Source organism: Haliaeetus albicilla, chromosome Z (genome assembly GCF_947461875.1).
Source record: "Haliaeetus albicilla chromosome Z, bHalAlb1.1, whole genome shotgun sequence".
Classification (NCBI taxonomy): Eukaryota; Metazoa; Chordata; class Aves; order Accipitriformes; family Accipitridae; genus Haliaeetus; species Haliaeetus albicilla.
Genome location: NC_091516.1, coordinates 3496413 through 3518294, shown reverse-complemented (window position 1 = coordinate 3518294; position 21882 = coordinate 3496413). Strand labels below are relative to the sequence as shown.

At 44.5% G+C, this 21882-nt stretch overlaps 1 protein-coding gene across 4 annotated transcripts in view; it reads right to left on the bottom strand.

The window, feature by feature from the left end:
• The window catches only part of NIM1K (NIM1 serine/threonine protein kinase), a 30454-nt gene extending 11270 nt beyond the window's left edge, over positions 1 to 19184 (bottom strand). Inside the window, exons 1-3 of one of the 4 annotated variants that reach the window (XM_069776089.1) lie at positions 17960 to 19184; positions 5883 to 5947; positions 1904 to 2103 (exon numbers count right to left, since the gene is read on the bottom strand). The gene's annotated coding sequence lies outside the window, so the exon portion shown is untranslated. The remainder of the gene's footprint in view (positions 1 to 1903; positions 2104 to 5882; positions 5948 to 17959) is intronic. The other 3 variants (XM_069776093.1, XM_069776091.1, XM_069776092.1) reach the window with 3 other exon arrangements.
• Positions 19185 to 21882: the final 2698 nt, after the last annotated feature.

The following is a 21882-nucleotide window of genomic DNA, read 5'->3' as shown; positions in this document are numbered from 1 at the left end:
TTATTAAAAAAAAAAAAACATTCCAAACACACAATATAGCACAATTACAGGCTGAATGCAGACCTGTATGTTCCCAACTCAGGTAGGAGGAAATATGAACAGTGCACTGACTGTGAAGAGCCTCCAGAAACAACTACTTGTGCTCTCTGCCCAGGCCCACATGCCACCCATTTCAGTACATCCCAGAATTACTGTTAGTTAGCATAGCATTCAGTTTGCCAGTTATTGTTTGATGAAAAGCAGACACGATCAACATCATTCTTAACCTTATAGATATCCTTGCCTAAAACACAACATTGTTTTTCCGCACGCAGAATATCAACATATGCAGCAGGCCTGGCTAAGGCAAGGTAAAACAACACTACACACTTCTGTAACCATGCAACTACAACCACATGAGTGCTGTACCAGAGTTGCTTAGGACAGTGAAAAGGGGGCCAGGCCCTGTACAACAGACTATACATAAGCTCTATTTGATTTTTCAGTTAAATGAAAGCTTATCTGTTTAATACAAGATATATGCCACAATATTGTAAGAGAATGACTGTAACATGCATTGTAGTGAGTTACAGCACTCACTCCTTCCATCACCTCATTTACCATATTTTAGGTTGTGATAAGGCACAATGGTGCCAGCATGTAAGTGACTACCTATGGGTCACACTGTAAGAGCAGATCTTCTGGTGGTCTGACACATCACCTAGAGAGCGGTCACCTTCACCTCTTCCATGGACCTCCCAGTGCTGCCACGCAACGTGCAGACACAGGGTAACCCCCGTCACTTGTGGCAAGCTGTGCCAGCACATCAACGAGAGCCAAGTCAAAGCAATCTGCTGTCCTCTATGCACATCTTAGACAGACCACAAATGCAAGACTGCGTACAAGATGACAAAGTGAAACAGGAGGCTAACAAAAATACAATATTAAAGATCATGGACTCTATTATTTTTCCTGCTGCACATTACTTGGTGAAACAGAACACAAACACCTTCAACGGCTTCTGTGCAAAACTTCACTTGATGGCCACAGCACCAAGAGCAGAAGCAGGAGGAGGTAACAAATGGTTGTATTGTACTGACTTCTTCACCACAACAAAAGGCCTGTTCTACATGCTGACGCCAAACCAAGAAAATAAGAAATCCTGGCATAAAAAGGAAAAAAAAGCCAACCAAAAAAACCCCACCCTGGAACACACTAACCCTAGCCCACAACTTAGTCTACAAGTGTAACTAACAGGAGAAGACAATGGAATTTGCAACCTATTTAGAAGTTTAATAAGCCTGAGCCCTGCATAGTGAAGCAGAATACAGGTGGATGCTTGATCAAGTGTGCCCCCCAGCCTCATCAGAAAGACTGAAAACCTCATCTTTTGGGTTGATCACACATCCATTCTGGTATGGACCCCTAAAGACAAACACACATATTTTCCTGTTGTAACCTGAGCTCACACTCAAGGATTTTACCTGACCCACCCTCTCCCAGAGCTGCTGACCGGAGACAGGCAGAAGCATGGAGAGCACCACTCAGCACAGGTCACCGTGGCAGAAGATTATAGCTCCAAGCAAGCTCCACAGTCATTTAGTCCAACTTCCTTCTTGCCAAGAGCAGAGAGAAGAAATAGAGGAAAAACCCACAGGTGTGCCCTAATCCGTGACCCACCCCTAAAAGATCTCACCATGATCTCAAATAGGCAGTCACTGGCTGTGTCCAAGGAGCGCTACAACCTGACCCAGACAGGGCCACCTAGCCGGTGGACCACCAGGCTGGGCCTGCACAAGTACACTCATCTGCCAGGCAATACCTGTACCAGCACCTGCATGAGAGCAGCAGCTCAGAGGAGTCCCGCAGAGCTACCGACAGGCAGTTCATGTGATGCTGGTATCGGGGTGCAGCACAGACTCACCTTTCCACCTCTCTGAGTGTTATCTGCTGACAGGCTCGAATAAGCTCTGGGACACGAGCATCAAGGAAGACAGGCTGCACAGAGCCCTCAGTGTTGAGATGCAACCCCCTAGTCCCAGCTGAGCTGACGCCAACACAGGTTGGGTACAGCCCAGCTGGTGGGGTCTTAACATCAAATCCACAGTCTGCAGAGTGTATGGGCTATATGGAAAAGAAAACAAACGCACAACAATCAACATAACATGAACTATACTAAGCTAATACATCAAGACCTGTGAAGTAGAAACTAAAACATGGGGAAAAAAAATCCCTTTCATCCTTTTGCAGCATTGCATGATCAAAACACTTAGAGAAAGAATTAATTAGTCTTTGAATTGCACTGAAACTTACATTAAAAGCAAAGGCAAAAAAAGAATTTATTAGTATAACCCATTGATTTCCCAGGTCTTTGAAATACATGGGAGGGGTTAATTTGAAGTCTGACTGTATTTTGAAATAAAATTTACCCTGTCAAAGCTTTAACCTGGCCAGTCCCTTTTATTTCTTTCCCTGAGGTATAATGCAAATTGGTCAATTTGCCATGGAATTGTTCTTCCAAGGTAAAACCAGCTTCCATTAAACATGTATTCTGAGGCAAAAGAGATGCAACAAAGTCTTTATTAGCCTTTTAAATAACAGGACAAAATTTACATCTAATTCAATTACTTCACTAAAAATTAATTTGACTCATAGACTTTCAGTGAAAATAAAATATCTGTAAAAAGCAAGCTATAGTACAAGAAGTAAGAAGTAGGCAATGCTTTGATTCCCACTGAAATCATGGAGGATATCAGTCTTTACTTATTTCAAGACAATGAGTGTATATTTAGGCAGATATGCATTGCTAAGCAGATGGCCTGCAATAAAAATCACCTTGCCGTTACTTGCAGGAAAGAGAAACCTAAAAAGTGTTTCCATACAAAGGACAACAGAAAATGGTCTGGCTTATATTGTCTATCCATGGGCCCTAGCAAATACAAATAACTGGTTACCTCTTACAAGGTAATCAAGTTTAGCTGCATCAACATATATGCACTGCTCAAAAGTACTGAGTACTAAAAAGTTAAGTATTCATAAGGTAAATTTTAAATGGATCTGGGCAGAAGATAAGTAGTTGCTATTATTTTCCAGGGAGGTATCTGGAAAGATACAAATCCTGCACTGCACTTTGAAATGTACTTTATACTGCCTGACATTTCCAGTTTTTCTGAGACACTCAAGATTTATCCTGAATCAGCATTAACAAGCTACTGCATTACAGTAATTATATTACTGAGCCTGACTGAAAGAGGGCATAGATGTAGACATACAATACCCATGTAAAAGTGGCAGGAGCCATGGAGAAACAGAGCAATGCCATAAAGACTGTCTGCTTGGTTTTACGAATGCTGAAGAACTATCCTCTGAAAGTGTCATTGCAACTGCTCTGTCCTTGCCAATTTTAAATGTCCCAAAGTGACTGCAGTACTGAGAACTTTCAGAACATTTAGAGAAAAAAATCTAGAGAGAAAGACACATATTTGTACTTTTTATCTAATTGACAATTAGATTGGAGGTCTCTAGAACCCATCAGAAAATAACATTGAAATGCAAAATGGTCCCAGCCATATTTCTCTAGCGATATATGAGCATGCCACCTTCTCAAACCAACGTGGTCCTCTCACCATGCAGACCACCCGCTCCTCAAACCGGCTCCTGCCTCTGCACCTGTATTCGGATACCACACACTGAGAAACCTCTGCACCAGGCAGTGCCCTGCTGCCAGGTCTGCCATCTGTACGTCCTGTCCGACCTTTGCAGGCACAGAGCCATACAGGGGAATAAGCACAAGCTCGCCAGAATCGCTCAAGCTTCAGCTAACCTCTGGAAACTGCTTAATGCATAGTAAGTCTTCAAGGCTTGGCAAGAAGCTTAGGAGGAAGCAATCTGATCTTATTTGACATCCTACAGGTCATAAGTTACTGTCCTGGTTTCGGTTGGAATAAAGTTAATTTTCTTCTTAGTAGCTGGTATACTGCTGTGTTTTGGATTTAGGATGAGAATAATGTTGATAACACACTGATGTTTCAGTTGTTGCTAAGCAGTGTTTATACTAAGTCAAGGACTTTTCAGCTTTTCATACTGCCCTGCCAGTGGAGGCTGGGGGTGCACAAGAAACTGGGAGGGGACACAGCAAGGACAGCTGACCCAAATGATGCGAAGGGGTATTCCATGACATATGATGTCATGCCCAAGTTGGCTGGGGGGCACCGTGGCACATGCATTGGCTGGGCATTATTCAGTGGGTGGTAAGCAATTGTGTTGTGCACCACTTGCTTTGTATATTATTATTATTATTATTATTATTATTATTATTATTATTATTATTATTTCCCCTTCCTTTTCTGTCCTATTAAATTGTTTTTATCTCAACCCACGAGTTTTACTCTTTTTTTATGATTCTCTTCCCCATCCCACTGCAGGGTCAGGAGCGAGCCAGCAGCTGTGTGGTGCTTAGCTGCCAGCTGGGGTTAAACCACGACAGGTACTAATCTCTGCATATCAAAGAAATGTTGCCCATTAAAAACTTCCCTTCCACTGGAGTGAGAGCAGATGTGAAATTAGGATGGGTATTTCTGAAACTGAGATCTAAAGAAACAGTACAATTGCAGCAAGCAACATTCAAGACAGCCTACTGCAAATGGTACTGTTCTCTCAGATTCAGCTGCTGTGGCACACATTAAGGATCCTAAGTGAGGGATATTAACCCAAACAAGATGGAGCACAACTCTAGATTTTACTCTTCTTTTGCAACCTTGGCCTCAGTATTGCAGCTAAATGCTTTGACATGCATCCTAGTAAAATAAGCCTCTTTTTTTCTCTTAAACTTGCCTGGTTTGGGAGCCCTGAAAAGTTCATAATATTGTCTCTCAAACCAAATATCCAAATACAGTAGAGTTTGCCGAGGAGCCTGTACCCCAACACATTTAGGCAACTGCCCTGTCCTGCTGCAAGGATCAGCAGGGAAGCCAGGGTTTGAGGGTAGGCACAGACCAGGACTCCTCTTGGCCAGGAAAGTGCGGAAGAAGAACACCTTGGAGGTCCGAGCAATACAGAGCTCGCTACTGACTCACTGGAAGTCAGGGTCATGCTAAAAAGTTGCTACATCCCAAATCCCTAAAACCATCCTACTTTTCATATCATATCACATTTGGACAGCAAAAGCTTTCCTGACTTCAATGAATATTAATGCTAATAAATTTGGCTAGTATTTAATTTCATTAGTTAATCTTATTGAGATTTGTTGAGTATCTGTCCTGGAACAGAGACTATGATTATTTTTGTCAAACTGAAGACTTGCATAAACTACATTCCATTAGAAAGAACAGTGCAAACCTGAGTATCCAGCAGCATTAGGAAACCAGTCAGTGTTCTTTCCATTTAATTTTTCTAATTAAATCCGCTGGAAAAGGAACTGTTGTTCCAAAGATTTTTGGAGCTGCTAACTATATATCATGTGGCAGCATTTGAACCGCCATACAAAAGATCATAAAATTCACCACACAGAAGACCACAAAACATCTCAAAAGCTAAGACAGATGATACTTGTTAACATTTTAACAAAATAATACATTCAATGCTCAAGTTTGGGGACCAGATTTTGACAAACTTGCAAAAATGGAAATTAAGTCCAACTGTATGTTACTACACAGATACGAATTACATTCCATGGTTTCAGGAAGCGTAGGTTCACTAATGAAGCAAAAAGCCAAGGTACACAAAAGTATGGCATAAACCAATTTCAGAACATCTTTAAACCATAATCTTCGCTGCAAACACCCACTCCCCCTGATGCAGACAGTTATGTGGCATCTGTACTTTCAGAACCACCATTCACATCACACAATCCAAAATCTCAAGTTTATGCAAAAGTCTATAGGTAAGATACTCCAGTTCCTCACCTTTCCTCAATTTCCTCCTTGAAGAAATCTTCCAGAGAATTTCAGATTCGAATCCAGAAACGCATCTGAGAACAGAGACATGCAGAAGAGTTTATAAGCTATTCCTATTAGACTGAAGTTCTGAAATAGTAAACTATTTTTAAATAGATGACAATAAAATGCTTCTAGAATTTCACTCACTGACTATTCTATCCTGGATTTGTTTAACGCTCCACCCCTTTCTAGCAGCCTTCTATCAACACAAGAAAAAGCTTAGTGCAGCAGAACTGAATGAAAGGAGAAAAACTCTGTGGTTTCATTTTACTCTGTAAAGCGGGAAAAAAACAACAGGAAAACAATCAGTGGAACTAGCTCATAATTAATGTTTTAAAAAAAAAGAAAGAAAAGAGAAAGAAAATGTAGAGAGTCAAAATACAAAAGTTTGTACTACTTTAATGGTGATAATTGAGCACAACAGATTTTTCTCCATTTATCATTACAACTAAACTAGAAAATCTGTTGGGTGGGGTTTTTGTCAAGACACTTAAGAATGAAACTGCTGTTTGAGTGGTATGCACATAAAATTATATGCTTGCAGGAAAACATACTGAGAAAAAAAAGCTGCCTTTAAAACCATAATGATACTTCTGTGTAATACTAAAAGCAACAGTGTCAGTTGCAGTTCAAATGACTGCACGTTTAAAAATATAAAGTTATAAGACCTGCTAAGGTTTCTAGGATAGTTTTTGCGAATAGAGGAAAATGGGAACAACAGATACAGAAGAACAGCCTGTTCAGATTTTCCAAACTGAGCAGGATAACACCATGAGGCCAGCAAGACAAAATGAGACGAGAAATGCTTAATGTTGCCCTGAAATCTGGACGAAGTGCAGCTGGCAGTCCAGAAGGTCACATTCTCTTAGGACAAACTCCGTGGCTTTGTCAGGTGCTGGACAGGACGGCAGCCTGCGCACGGCCAGAGCCTCTGGCAGTAAAAGGCCAAGCTCCCACCTGATGCATACATCACCCCTGAGCTCAAAGGCATGACGGCAACTCTTTTCCTGAGAAGGGCACCCTCCCACCATCTTGATTATTAAAACGTGCATGGTGACGAAGTGTAAACTCAAGACCAAAACCTGTTATTCTTCACAGCAGTTTACAAATGACATTACGTCGTTTTAGGACTACAGATCAATAGCAGAAAACAGGTCTGGAAATGAAGACACGCAAAGAGTTGCAGTATTGGGAGTAACACCTATATTTACAGCTAAGAAGGGACTCTGACTTGTTCAATCTCCTATACCCTCAGTCTAGAAACCATGTCCCATTAAGAGTCTGAAACCTCTCAGGAAGCAGACTCACGATCCGCTCCTAAAGAGGTGTATTGGAAGCAATTCTCCAGCAAGCAGCTCAGAGTAGGCATGACACTGTCTTTAATTTTGCCTGACGACGTACCACATGTGAACAGGTCAATGCTGCCTTGGGCTAGAACTGCCTGCTTTGCTGGCACTAAGCTTTTCAGCCTCTAATGTAAAGATTAACAGCTTCTTCTGGCTTCTCCAAAGCTTGGTCTCTGACTGAACCTTCATCAACAATATTTACTCTCCTGTCTCTCCACGGCAGCAGCATTGCTCAGTGCCACAGCACTAGGTGAGAGAGAAAAAGAAAGAAAATTCATGTCTCTTGCATCCTCTCCATAAAATTAGCACTTAAACCCAGCTAATCACACCACTTAATCTGGTGACAACATGCAGAGCTCAACAGGACTGGAAAGAGATTATTCTCATAACCTCTAAATCATAGGACTGGCATGAATGAACAGTTTCTCATCTCTGTTTACTGGAAGAAAGAACTTCATCCATTTTTCTGTCTCATTTTTAAAGCTGGGAGTACCACTTACCACTCAAAGGCAAAGATACAGTCATTTACCACAGTGATCATGGTAGTACTCAACATAAAAAACAGAGAATGTTATTCTGAAAGCCTGCTCCCATCTCAAGGCCTATATCCTGCACCCCCTGCACTCTCCTTATAGAACTCCAGAATTTTTCATAGACATGATACAGAATTGCACATATACACCATTTGAGGGCATTGTTAAATCAAATGCAAAGCAAAAAGACAACCTCTCCTTCCATGCTGTGCTGTCTTCTTCTTCATGAAAATAAAATTAGATGTGCACATAGACTAACTTTTTGTTCACTCTAGCCAATGCCACAGTTCCTGCTTACTAGCCCTGGTGATGATACTCCTGATATTCCTTTAAGGTATTTTTCATATTTTTCCATTATAACAAACAAATGCACAAAATTACTGCTTGTATGTACAGTTCACTTTGAAGATGTAAACAGGTTAAGTCAACAGCCTTAGTGAGTTGTTAGTGTATGCCTAAGACACACACACAGATGACTACAACGTTTCATAAGCTGTGGGAATTGAACTTTAAAGATTGCTGGAGGAACCAGGCTGCTAGTCTGATGGCTGAGATGCAAACGATGGAGTCTCATTTCTGATGAATACAGAATCTGTTCACCTTTTCTATTTTATTTTCAACATGGAATTTCTCATCATGTAAAGGAGTCTTGGCAATACATTTGCTAATTCTGAACTTCTTGTGTTACAACACTAAATTTAAGACAGAATTCTGAGCTTTCTTTGAAAAGTTCTATAATACCATTGAAGCAGATTAAAGACATTTATACTGGGACTTCTAATATGATCTGATGAAGGTCAGTTCTCTTCCTTCAGCCCTTATGAGAATTCCAGTTCTGACAAAGTTTTTCAAAGTTTTTTCAATTATTATTTCAGAGTAACTTAGATTTTTTTATTTTAATTTCTGACGTACTAATTCAAAGAAGACAGAAAAAAATAAATAGAGGCATTTTTTCATCCTTCCTCAAATCGTTTCACCAGATGGCCTAGTATTTGCACTCCAAGATTCAGGTAAAACACACACATCTTTTGAGCATCTCCATATCCCTTCTTGCACTGAAACACATTTGTCAATCCCTCTATTAGCAGAATGTCTTACACATATGAAAATTATGGTAGCAGATGTAAAACTTGACTACAAATACAAACAGAATCAGAGTCTAAATCAGCTTAAAATTCAAGAGGCCTTGGCAGACAGTGCCTGTACCCAGCATTGAAATTTCTTACATACACCATGTTGCATTTACTGTTGGGAGGACTAGTGGAGTCCAAAACCAAAAGTGACCAAACTCCCAGTGCTAAATCTGCCAAATTTAGGGACTCTTCACAAAGCACTTCTGAAAGATAAAATCTCTGTGGAACTGTGCTGTAACTAATTGTCATCTCAGTATCTAGCAGCTGAAGCTAAGGTCCCTGGTGGTGGAAAAATACTCCGATATGAGCAAGGAATTGATTCTCATTTTCATGCTGTAGCAGTCAGCTACAGCTGACAGGCTCCTCTGTTGCACCATTTTGTGTAGACTACTAGTCACATCATCAAGATCATTGCTAGTCTGCAAGACTTCAAAGCCCAGACACATTTACAGAATGCATTCTCCAAAACTAGCTCTGACTTTAAACTTTTCTCAGCATTTCTCCTCACATTTTCAGATAATAACACTTGTCTCTAAGGTGACCTGAATGGTAATATCAAATCAGAAGAAAGACTTTCTCATTGTGTGGACACACATGTCAGAGAAATGCATGCTCCTTTGACTGAAGCAATGAAACAAAAGCAGGGTCAGATGCAAGTGTGTAACTTCAAGGGTTCTTCTCAACTTTTTTACCCTGTCCTACAGCCTTGAATTCAACATTTCCATCTCATGTCCTCCTGATCCCACATTCAATTAAATCTTACAATATACCTGTCACACAGACACATATGTAGGCAGATAGCCACCAGAGACTCACACGTGCAATATCCAAGAAAAAACGCTGATTGCCAGAGAACTGGTGGTTGCAGGAATTCCTCTTCCCACTTTGGCTCTAACCACCACCAAAGCACCCGCCACTAGCTTCTAGGTATCTCTTAACGTCAAGCTTTCATTTTTCTGCCAAACACGTCCTCAGGAGGTCATCAAATCCTGAGTCACCAGAGACCAAGAGCAGCAAAGAGGATGATATAATCCGCATCTGGGAAGAAGACCAAACCCAGCTCTTACTGATGCTTCAGCACGTCAATTCTGAAGGGAAACCTGCATTTTTTTTTAATACATAGCAAGACAGCAGCTGTTTCAAGTGGCATCAAGCAGCCAAAAGGGGTCTGGGACAGAAGAAAGCATGAGGAACTAGGAAAACCAAACAACAAAACCAAGGAGGAATAGGCAAGAAGGCTTTGAAATAAAATACTTTAAAAAATGTTCATTACTGATGCAATAAGTTGTCAGTGTTAATGACAACTGAACTGCCATCAAGAGAAATCTTCTTCAACAAATGGAGCTGATTACACTTCAAATTAAGATAAAAATCAGTCATTGATATGCTGCAGAAGAGCTGACACTTTGCATTAGCGCTAGTTCTGAAGTGCTTCCCTTTGATGTTTTTTAGAAATCTGATCCTGCTAAAATCTGAGCATTTTTCAAGATGTCATGAATGCCTCAGGGGAGCCCTCCACGTGCACCCCCAGCCCCTAGGTGACACCTGCAGAAATGCAGTACCAGTGATAAATACAATTACAAGTCCTTAAGGATGAGAGTGCAGCTGCCCTCTCCCCTTGCTGCAGCAGCACAGATGAAGGAAGCCTACACTGACTTTGACTCCCTCCAAGCAGAAGCGTACAATACCTACAGCCACAAAGGTCTGCAATGTTTGTGTTCAGTGTGGTGGTGTAGCTGTGCAACGTACCTACACATAAACAAGCTATAAGCTACGAGACAAGGGGCAAGTTGTCAGTAAATGCCTTACAGCTTTTCCAGGCAGCTCTTCACGAGAGTGGAAAGCACGACACTCCGAGTGGGTGACCATTCCTGGCAAACTCAAATCCCCGTGCCCCTGTGGCATGCTCTTTGGTAGCTCGAACAGCCTTCTGCACTGCCAAGAGTAAGTAGTAGTGCTCAAGAGATTTGCTGCCTGGCTCATCTTAAGGCTGTGCTTTTCAAGAGGGGATAGAGTTGTGCAGTAGAGACCTAAACAAGAAGCAAGCACGGCAGTTGCCATTCGCTCTGAAGCTTTAGCTTTTCATCCAGACAACCTCCACACATTACTAGCACCTACAATCTTGCACTTTATTGTCTTGATAATGATGGTCTTTATGAAGGTAACACCAATGAGAAGCTACTAAAACAGAAAATATGAAACAGCAGCTGACATTGTGTTCACAAATCAACATTTACACCTTCCAGACCATTAGAACTTTGTAAATACTATTTTCACTTTTGCTCCCAAAACTACTTTCTAGTAAGACACATTACAAATTCACGTCAGAGCTACAGGCACAGATTAAAACAACTGTTTGAGAAGCGTTTTCTCCTTAAACCCCATTCTTAGAAAGAAAAAACTAAGATATGGTAATTCTAGAAACCAGAATTTAAGAAAAAACATTGCACAATCTTACTGCTTCCCACTCTCCACTTCCCTCTGCAACTTAAGCTGGGTAGGAGCAATCACTTACAGTAGCACACATCTCAGGATACTGCCAAATGTCAAATACCAATTACATAGAAGAAAAACAGGTGTGCAAACAGAAGTGTGTAAAGAATACCAACACTTTTAAAATATAAGAAGGAACTAAACCATCAATAAGTACTGCGCTCCAAAAGAAGCACCACTGTAAGTGGGTGATAGATAGTGCCTAAAGAACAGCTATTTCCAAACATGTTACGATGAAGCAAACCTGTAATTATAAATTGAGGCCTCAGGGCTGTGACATTTCACAGCCAACCAGCATCCAAAAGGAAACAAGGCTGACCCAGAAGCAATAACGTTGCATTGTTTTTACTTATAAAAGAGTAAACTGGTGAAACTGTAGAGCTAAATCCTATCCTGGGCTTCAGGACTGGTGCTGGGAGAGCCAACGCAGGCCTGGCTGCTTGGGCAGCGGCCCATGGCCTCGCGGAGGCACGCAGCCGCCGGGGTGACGGGTCTGAGGGGGCACCCAGAGAGCGACCCTCACCCCAGCTCATCCCAGGCACCGCTGCCAGCCCGTGGCCACAGCTGTCGGACTGAGGGGCGATTCCACCCTGTGGTGCAGGAGCGGTGGGAGCAAAATGACGGACAATCTGTTTGTAAAAAACAAACGTACGGATAAGGACAAAAAGTCAGCAGCAAGTTACAGATGAAAACCTGACACTAAAGGCTAATGGAAGAAGGTTTTTTGCACCCTAGAGAATCAAGTACTTCATCACGAATGTTTTCTTATGCTTAAGGTCATGTGCTGGGTTTGGCTGGGGTAGACTTAGTTTTCTTCATAGTAGTCAGTATGGGGCTGTGTTCTGGATTTGTGCTGGAAACAGAGCTGATAACTCAGGGAAGTTTTCCTTATTGCTGAGCAGTGCTTACATGGAGTCAAGGCCTTTTCTGCTCCTCACCCCACCCCACCAGCGAGCAGGCTGGGGGGGCACAAGGAGTTGGGAGGGGACACAGCTGGGACAGCTGACCCCGACTGACCAGAGGGGTATTCCAGACCATAGGACATCATGCTCGGCATATAGAGCTGGGGGAGGAAGAAGGAAGGGGGGGGACACATTCAGAGTGATGGTGTTTGTCTTCCTGAGTAACTGTTATGCGTGATGGAGCCCTGCTTTCCTGGAGATGGCTGAACACCTGCCTGCCCATGGGAAGTGGTGAATGAATTCCTTGGTTTGCTCTACTTGCGTGCACAGCTTTTCTTTATTTATTAAACTGTCTTTATCTCAACCCATGAGTTTCACTTTTTTTTGGTGACTCTCTCCCCCATCCCACTGGGGTGAAGGGAGTGAGCGAGCAGCTCTGTGGTGCTTAGCTGCTGGCTGGAGTTAAACCTCGACAGGTCAACAAAATAAAAATTAATAAAAATAATTTGCATTTAATAATGAATTGTTAATTAATTAATAAAATTAACATGGGTATGAGATCAGTGACATTGATATGCTTTGTGGGTGAAGCAAACACAGCATGGACAAACACAGTGGAAAGAGCTGCCTACAGCGGCAGCCTTGGGGAGAGCAACCCAAGGTCACCAGTAGACACTGCAGCATGACACCCCAGGGTCATGGGGAAGAGAGAGGACTTTTAGGGTTTATCACCAGGCTGGGGCAGCAAGCATTAGCAGTTTCCTAATGTTCATTCCTGCTCCTCTTACTTGTTGCACTGCATTTGGAGAAGCAAGACTTCCCTATTAAATGCTAATGAAAGTAAGCCCCTGGGATTTAAACAGGGAGTACTCATTTTAAATGTTACATTTATTGATGCTTGTAGGCGATTAGCTCTCCTCTGGTGCAGTTATGCCATGCTTGGCCAGAGAAGTGGAACTTCAATTAAGAGCAGAGCCCCTGGCTCAATTCTACAGGGTAATTTTTGTACCTTCTGAATATAGGACCAGACTTGGGCATGAGCAGGACAGAGACTCTTCAACTTGACTTCTGCAAAACCATGTTTCTAAATGAGGATTCTGTGGGACTTGTAACCAATAAGAAAAAACAACTTACATCACTTTGTTGTGTATAAAAGCAAAACTGAAAATAAGAAGCACTGGTAGAGTCTCCGGTTTCACGCTGTCCCTCTCAGCCCAGGATTAACTCAATTCACGGTGGCCTAGCAGGGCAGAGAAGACAACTGCCAGCACAATCACTTCCTGCTGATTCTTTCAACTGTACTGTACAGAAAACAGCATTATGTATGGGCCTATTGCAGAGGAGAGGGCTGTCATTTTACACAAATGCAGCGTCTTGCACACGTGAACTGGGCCTGGTTACCTTGACTTCAAGAAAGCTTTCGCAAACACTGAAGTTCATGAGTATATCTCAGCAAACTACTGGAAAAATTATGGAAGTAATAACATAGTAATTGCAAACTAATAGAAGAGGGATCTATAACTGAGGATCAATTTAAGCCAGGAGTAGTTCTCCTGAATTGTTCAGTGCCAGACAAGTTTTCAAGCATGCTCCAATCGCCTTGCAGTCATGTTTTCTAACCTCCTTCCAGATTCAATACTTTCTCATTTTGCAATCAAAGCTTTGAAATTCATGATAGTATCAGCACTTATTGTTGTGCAGTGGAATAACCAGATTATCTCAATGAGGGACTAAAGAGTCCTTAAACTTTTGATACAATCTCTAAAACATAAATGACATAGTAATTAAGACTGAGAACAATGACTTATTACAAACACCTGAAAAATATTGGGCTTGGGACACGGAGCCAAGTCATACACAGCAACAAATTGAGCCATGATTTAACACTGTGTCTTTCCTAGAAGATTGGAGGTGCATCAGTTGACTCTGGGAGCTACTTTAAGAGAAGGGAATGGAGAGCATTTAAACCAGCTGTTATCTAGCAGCTCAGTATTGATGATCTAATTTGGAAACTGGATTAAACTGCACAGATTAACACACTGCCGTGCAGCTGCATGGATTTATGGTTGTCATGACAACCAGCAGAAAATGTATCCCACTAATCCTCTTCAAGCAGATCTGTCTCCATGCAGCATTAACGAGATTTATCACTAGCACAGACATACTTGTAGTGATTTCATTGCAGATATCTAGATTGGTATAATCTCTCTCTCTGCATCTTAAAATACCAATTCACAACTGGAAGGAAAGAGAGGCTCAGCTTATGAATGGATGCTGGAAACAATGAAACATCCTTGGATGTATAATTTCTTAGAAAATATTAGTGTTTTCCAATTAATTTTCCAGGGTACTGAGTATGCAAATATGTATTTATTTTATAAACATAATAAAGTGACTATTACCCTATGCTTCCCATATTAGGCAGAGTTCTCTCATATTGCAAGCAATAGACACACTAATTTCTATTTTGGAATTATCTTTCTCAATAACTTGTTTTCCTTGCTATGAGGAGAAAAGCCTTTGATTTTGTTGCTTGAGGAAGGAAAGTCAGGAAGATGGACAGTGTTTTCAGTTCCACTACTGCCTGCTTGCAGAACTATTTACTCTGTGTAACCATAATAAAATACAGAAGAAGAAGAAAAGGGACAATAAAAGCCATTTACCTACTTTACAGGAGCAGTCAGAGGCTGAGCTAATTAATATTTCCCACTGTCCTAAAAGAGAGCTGTCTATGGAAAAAGTGCTACTTTTTTCCCAAACACACAGAAGAGCAATGCTTGAGATTTCTCAGTGTTAACCAAGAGTTTCAAAGATTGCAGTTTATTTCCTGCCTCACAGTAAAAATCAGGAAAAGAGGCAAACACTCCCAACTTCTAGGGCTCTGGAGTAACACTGGAGGCCAAGACCGGCCACGCAAAAGTTGTGTAGTGTTTCCACCTGTAAGGAGCTCATCCCATCACTTGTCAGCGTGGTTCAAATTCATGTGCTCTTATTTGTTAAGTTCCCCACTTCAGAGTAACTTTGCCTCAAAAAAAAGAGCAAAACCCCCAAATCGCCCCACAAAGAGAGCCCTTTGAACATATATCTTACAAACATCTCTCTCATTTGTGCTTCTCCCAGGCAAAGCACTACAGCTGCCATGATGCTGTATCTGCTTGGGTCAGTGCTCTGTACCTCATGGAGTGGGAACTTGCAACACCTCCACTCCAAACAGCATCTCACTTCCCCAGTGGTGAAGTCCAGAAAATCCTCCCATGAAGTTCAACCTACAAGACCTAAAGAAAAATCCTTTTTAGCAAAGGTCTAATTGATCAGTTTATTGTAACTGACACTGTCTCTCATGGCATACTCCTTGAGAAGCTGGTGGCTGATGGCTTAGACAAGTTATTCTTCACTGGGTGAAAAACTGGCTGGATGGCTGAGCCCAGAGGGTTGTAGTGAATGGAGTTAAATCCAGTTGGCAGCTGGTCACAAGTGGTGTTCCCCAGGGCTCAGTTTTGGGGCCAGTTCTCTTTAATATCTTTATCAGTGATCTGGACGAGGGGATCGAGTGACACCTCAGTAAGTTCGCAGATGACACCAAGTTGGGAGGGAGGGTTGATCTGCTCAAGGGTAGGAAGGGTCTACAGAGGGATCTGGACAGGCTGGATTGATGGGCCGAGGCCAACTGTATGAGGTTCAACAAGGCCAAGTGCTGGGTCCTGCCCTTGGGTCACAGCAACTCCATGCAGCGCTACAGGCTTGGGGAAGAGTGGCTGGAAAGCTGCCCAGCAGAGAAGGACCTGGGGGTGCTGGTTGACAGCCGGCTGAATATGAGCCAGCAGTGTGCCCAGGTGGCCAAGAAGGCCATCGGCATCCTGGCCTGTATCAGAAATGGTGTGGCCAGCAGGAGCAGGGAGGTGGTTGTTCCCCTGTACTGGGCACTGGTGAGGCTACACCTTGAGTCCTGTGTTCAGTTTTGGGCCCCTCACTGCAGGAAAGACATGGAGGTGCTGGAGCGTGTCCAGAGAAGGGCAACCAAGCTGGTGAGGGGCCTGGAGCACAAGTCTTGTGAGGAGCGGCTGAGGGAGCTGGGGCTGTTTAGTCTGGAGAAGAGGAGGCTGAGGGGAGACCTTATCGCTCTCTACAACTACCTGAAGGGGGGTTGTAGTGAGGTGGGTGCTGGTCTCTTCTGTCAGGTGGCTGGAGATAGGATGAGAGGAAATGGCCACAAGTTGCAGCAGGGGAGGTTTAGATTGGATATCACGAAAAATTTCTTTACTGAGAGGGTTGTCAGGCATTGGAACAGGCTGCCCAGGGAAGTGGTGGTGTCACCATCCCTGGAGGTGTTCAAAAACCATGTAGACGAGGTGCTTCAGGACATGGTTTAGTGGGCATGGTTGACGGTTGGACTCAATGATCTTAAAGGTCTTTTCCAACCTAAACAGTTCTATGATTCTATGATTCTATAATGTAGCTACAATATGAGCAACAATTATTTTCCACTGCAACTTAATTGCCTTCAAAACAGAATCACTAGGTCAGATTGTATTATAATAAATTATTTGTATTTGCAATAGTGCAGGACCTGTGTTAGTTTACAAAACCATTTTGAGTATTTTCATATGACAAAGCTAAGGACCCCACAACCGGACAACATTTTTTTAAATACCCCAGAAGCTGCAAATTTTAAAACAACACTCTCAAAAGATCCCAAACAAGTAACTGTAAGAATAGTAAGACCAGCATATTCAGGTATCTTAACTCCTAATTCCCAAATGGGCCAACTGTCTAGAACTAAGTAAAATCCTGAGGTCCTCGCATCTATTTGTGGGATAAGATATTATTTAGAAAAGAAGTATCATCAGTTGAATTAAAGGCACTAGAAGAGGGATGATAATATTTAAGTGGTCAGGAAAAATAAACTGAACCAAACTATTCGCTCGTTTACAGCCACGGGATTGCTCAGCCCCTGGAACTGCTTTAGATCTGAGAAAATGTTTAGAAAGAAGTGACCCACTGCAAGAAAATAGTACCACATATGTAATTTAGGGCCCTTTTTGACAGAATGATGCTTTTTCAGTTCAGTTTTTTACCCGCGCATACACGAACACCCTTCTCTCTCTGAAAATGAGTACCGGTTCCCAGTTTTCCTCCTGAACTGTGGCGGGGGACAATCTCAACACGCTGTGACACATGTGCACCCGTGAACACGCTGTAACACCTGTGCACCCGTGAAGTCAACCAACCCGTTCGGTGTGACTCAACTGACATCTCAGTCTACATCCTGAAAGGAGAAAGTCCCGACGCTCCAAATTTCTTGTGACACCCTCTGTTACGTGTTTGACAGTGACGGTGCCGGCCCCTCTAAGGCTATATGAATAGGCCAGACTACCCACGGAATAACACCCCACTCACAGAACACTGAGGCACGTCCTGGCTCCCCCCACGGAATTAGCGGCGCGTTTTGTGTGCCAAACACCACACGGGATTTCTTGGGCTGGACATATCTGGGCTCTAGGCTCCGGCTAGCCCTCGCGCAGGGAAAGGGCCTGGGACAAAACACGCGTGTCTCCCCTCCGGCCCGCCCGTGCCCAGCAGCCCCCGCCCGCCCGCAGCAGCGAAGCCCCCTCGTCCCGCAGCCCCGCTCCGGCTTACAGGGGGGAAGGCGCCGGCCGTCGGCCCAGTCGCTCCGCCGAGAAAAAGAACTCCTTTTAGCCAGGGCCCTTCCTCCGGGCAAGCCGGCGCACAACTTAGAACAGCAGCGGCGAAGTGCGTTTGAACTCCTCGGCGCTCCGGCAGCACGGGCAGAGGCTGGCGGCGGGGCGGCCCGCTCGCCCCGGCGGGCGTCCCCCCGCTCCGAGCCCCGTGGAAGCGCAGGGAGGCGGCGGAACGCCAGGCGGGCGCCCCGGCGGGGGCCGCCGGGCCCGGCCGCGCGGGCAGAGCGGGCACCCGAAGGCCGGCTGCCTCCCGCCGCCTCCAGCCCCGGCTCCGCAGCGCCTCGCCGCCCCTTCCCGCCGCCCGGCGGACCGGCGCCGGGCCGCCGGCCTCAGCGCCGCCGCCGCCCCTGCCCGCCGCCCGCCATTTGCTCCCGTCAGGCGGCCCGCCATTTGCCCGCCTCCCTCCCCCTCCCGCGGCGGGGACGGGCCTCCCTGCCCCACCACCGCGCTCCTCGCCTGCCTCGGGAGAGGCGGCGGGCGGCCGGCGCGGCTCGACGGCGACCCGGCCGAGGGGGCTGGCGGCCCCGGCCGAGGGGGCTGGCGGCGGCCCGGGGTTGAGGGGACGCCGCCGCCGCCGCCGCCGCCGAACCTTGGACAGCTCCGGCGGCGGCAAAGGCGGGCCGAGCTCCCGGCCGGCGGGCACGGCCCCCCGCAGCCCGCTTACACCCTCCGGCTCCTCCTGTCCCCGCGTTCGAGACCCGCACCCTAGGAGCGAGGGGCTGCGCCCCTCTTCCTAGCTTCAGGCCCTTCAGCCGTGCAAATTATTCCCTCAAAAGGCCGCCAGCCCTCGTTTGCAGGAACGGGGAGGACGAGCCCCAGCAGAGACAGTTACGGATGTCAGGGCTCCAGGCAGAAGAGAAAACGCGGCAGGCAGAAAGTACCGGGGCGCTGGGCGAGCACCCCGCACCCTGTGCGCAACGCTGCGGCCGGGATGCGGACAGGGCCACGGCTCACCAAGCTGGGCCCGGCCGTGGCTGAAGCTGGACTGGGTCCGAGCTGGTGAATCGGGAACGGGCTCCAGCTTCCGCTCTACCCGCCCGAGCTGGCGCTTGTTTGGCAAGCTACAAGTTACTCACATTTTCATCACGAACAGGCTGCTTTCATTTTTAAATTATTTGCTAGCAGCAAACACTACAGGTTAAGAACAACAAAAAAGTCTAACCGTGCGTTTTATTTTCATGATAGTCCCTGTCGAAGAGATACTCCAACCCTTAAAAATAAGCAACCAAATTAAACATCTATTATAAAAGTTTCTTCACTGGAAATATTAATGAGTTACAGAATTTGCGTAAGAGAGCACTGGAAATAATAATGAGCTACAGAATTTGTGTAAGAGTACTGTATTCTGCACCCTTAGCTAATTAAACGTTCCGCTGCAGGCAGGCGAAACAAAGCAGAGGCTGCCCCATCCTCCTCTAATGACCATTTCACACAGGACCAACATCCAATTTCATCCTGTCGTGAAATGGAGTGGTTTGGACCGCTTAAAGAATAACCTTTAAGGGTATTAGCAAAAATGATTTAATAGGAATTTGTAAAAATGTGACGTCACAGAATCCAATGGCAAGGTTCGCTCTATTACTTAATTCATGGATGAAACGTACAAAGGAAAATTAAGTTAGAATCAAACTAAAATTCTGAATACAGAGGCTGAAGACAAAACAGGGTAAAAGAGAAACATTCAAAGGAAAACCAAGTTAGAATTGATTTCTCATGATTTGTACAGAGATTGGGAAAGTAAGAAGGGTAAGGGAGACTCTCCCGTTGAGCCACAAGGCTCAGAGAAGACCCCCTTGCTTTCTAAACTCCTGTCAGAGTTTAGGTGCAGCTGGATCGACTCCTAGTCCCAGACTTGGTCAACGGTTTATGTCTAAAGAGATTATAATAGCAGCATGAGGTTTATTCACAGTTGAATAAAACTCACGACAGTGATTTATGTATAGATTAGTAAACCTACTATAGAATATTCAGGCTAGTACACACACACATGCACAAAGACACTAAGAGATACAAGCAAGTAAAAGAGATATACCTGGTAAAAACTCCCCTCAAGTTCAGTGAAACTATTCATGTCAAATGCTTTGGCATTTTTCTCAATGGGCAAAGGGTCGAGCCTCAAGGAGCGGAGAGTATCAGCCCAGGTCCCATCGGCTTTCAGCGACAGACCTCCAGTCTTCACCAGCTGAAGAGTTTGCGAGCTCTGAGAGGCATCCCACTCAGAGGGAGATGCTGGTCACAGCGCACTGCAGTCCAGGAGAGCTCAAAGGGTCTCACTTAGTACTACTGCTTATAGGTTCGTGAGATGATTGGCTTTAGTCATCAGCAAGTTACTGGCATTTCAGGTGCACTAGTACCGTTTCATGTCAGCAATGATTCAGGTAAGGAAGGCTCCAAGGCTGTCAGAGAATGACTTTGGATTCAGATACAGGATGTTCCAAGGCTGTCAGGAGAGGATTGAGATATGTCTGAAGGTTGTCAGGAAATCACTAATTATCCCTGCTTCTGTCCCCAGCCTCCGCTGCACAGCAGGAGTCCTTGAGACAGTCAGCATGACTCCCTGTCTTAGCCATGCAAGAGTTCTGGTACGGTCAAGGGATGCTTAACTGCCCAACTCATTACTCTTATGCTAAGACCTGGCAAGACTTCCCAAGTTCGTAGATCGGCCCAGAGAGAGGCGGAGATGCACCAACACGCATCCTCATAAGCCTGCAGATGAAACATGCTTTGGCTCAGGAAGACTGTTTTCCAAAAAAAAAAAGCAGCTAGTCCTTTCTTATATTGCCTGAATAACCTCGCATCTCCCAAACTATTGATCAGCTCCCTCTCCCCTCCCTGCTCTACTTTCAGAAATAGCTTACGGCCTTTCATCAATATCACATATAAATCTACAAGACTACCACAACCCTTGGTCTCAATTTGATGCTTAATTTTATTTTATATTCAGACACACCTCATGGGTTTTTGTTCATTCCCACTTTTTCATTTCTCACTGTCTAGACCCCACTGCTTTAGCTGATTATTTTCCTTTGGCATAAATTGAAGCATTCACCCTGCACGTCACCCTATTGCAAGCTGCAGACCAGTACATGCGTAACACAGGTCTCCGGGGACCAGCAGTATATATATATTTAGAAGGAAGAACTCCTCCAATGGTGCGGAGGTAACACACGAGTTTGGAGAGGTCTGTGTGTCTATACAGACATTTGGGGCAGAAAGAGGATGGCAAGGCGGCCATTATAGAAAGCAGCCAGAGCTTCTGACTCCCCCAATCTTCCCTCCCTCAGTATGAGCTGTTGCAGCAAGAAGGCATGGGGAACTCCACTGGTGGGAGCAATCTGGGCTTCAGACATTTGGAAAGGAAATTACAGGGGAGAAGGGGTTGCAAAGGGAAAGGCTCTCCAGTGGAGTTATAATTTGAGGAGACTTCCACCTTGTCCCTCAGGGTGAGGAGGGGATTGCTTGTGGTCCCACCATGCTCCCACCCAGGCTCAGCAGAAGTCTGGATGGGGCAGCACTCGGCACAACAACAGAGCATCATTTCTCTCCTACCAAATTAATGAACTGTTGTTGAAAAGGGGAGATCAAACAGAACAAAGAAATAGCCTGACTGTGCTTATGGCCCTGCTACCAATACCATGTAATTGCTCAATTTACATTGGACTTAAATTACGTAAAAGTTAGTTTCATCGGTTAGACACCCAGCCAGGTTGTTCCTTTAATTCCACAGATACAAACCTTGTGTCTATATGCACAAATACCTAAAAAATGAGAGTTATGCAGCTAAGCAAGGAGGCCTGTCCCCTCCGTGTTAACAGAAGACAAGCCTCTTATCAGAAGCCAGGTATATATACAATAGCCAAC